A 473-nucleotide genomic window follows, 5' to 3' on the forward strand; every position below is an offset into this window, starting at 1 on the left:
GTATTTTCTGTGTTTAAATTACACTAAACTCATGTGTAAACCATTTGTAAATGTCAGTCCACTCATGTTATTAGTAAGTACATTACTGTGTAAGTCTAGAACTGGAGGAATATCATTGAATGTTCCTGTAGTGTGCGCTTGAATTAAGAAATGAAGTTGTTTTGAATTACTCATGCCCATTTTGGGTTCACCTCCTGGCAGTTTTTGATCAGATGTTATTTATGTTGGCTACGTTTGGGGCTGGCTTGCTTAGCTAAGCGCCGCATTTTGTGAAGGACGGGGCACTGTTTGTCACAGCAGGAGGACAGGGTAAGGAAAACCACAACACACGTTAGGATACTGGCACACAAGTGGTAGGGACTTTGCCATGCCCTTTGCATTTAGGCTTGCAAAGTCACGAACTATTTGTGTTATTTTTCATATTTTTGAAGACGCATGCCTCAGGCAAGATCTATCTTCTCCTGGAAGAAAAA

This window comes from Fulmarus glacialis, unplaced genomic scaffold (assembly GCF_000690835.1).
Source record: "Fulmarus glacialis isolate BGI_N327 unplaced genomic scaffold, ASM69083v1 scaffold8931, whole genome shotgun sequence".
Lineage (NCBI taxonomy): Eukaryota > Metazoa > Chordata > Aves > Procellariiformes > Procellariidae > Fulmarus > Fulmarus glacialis.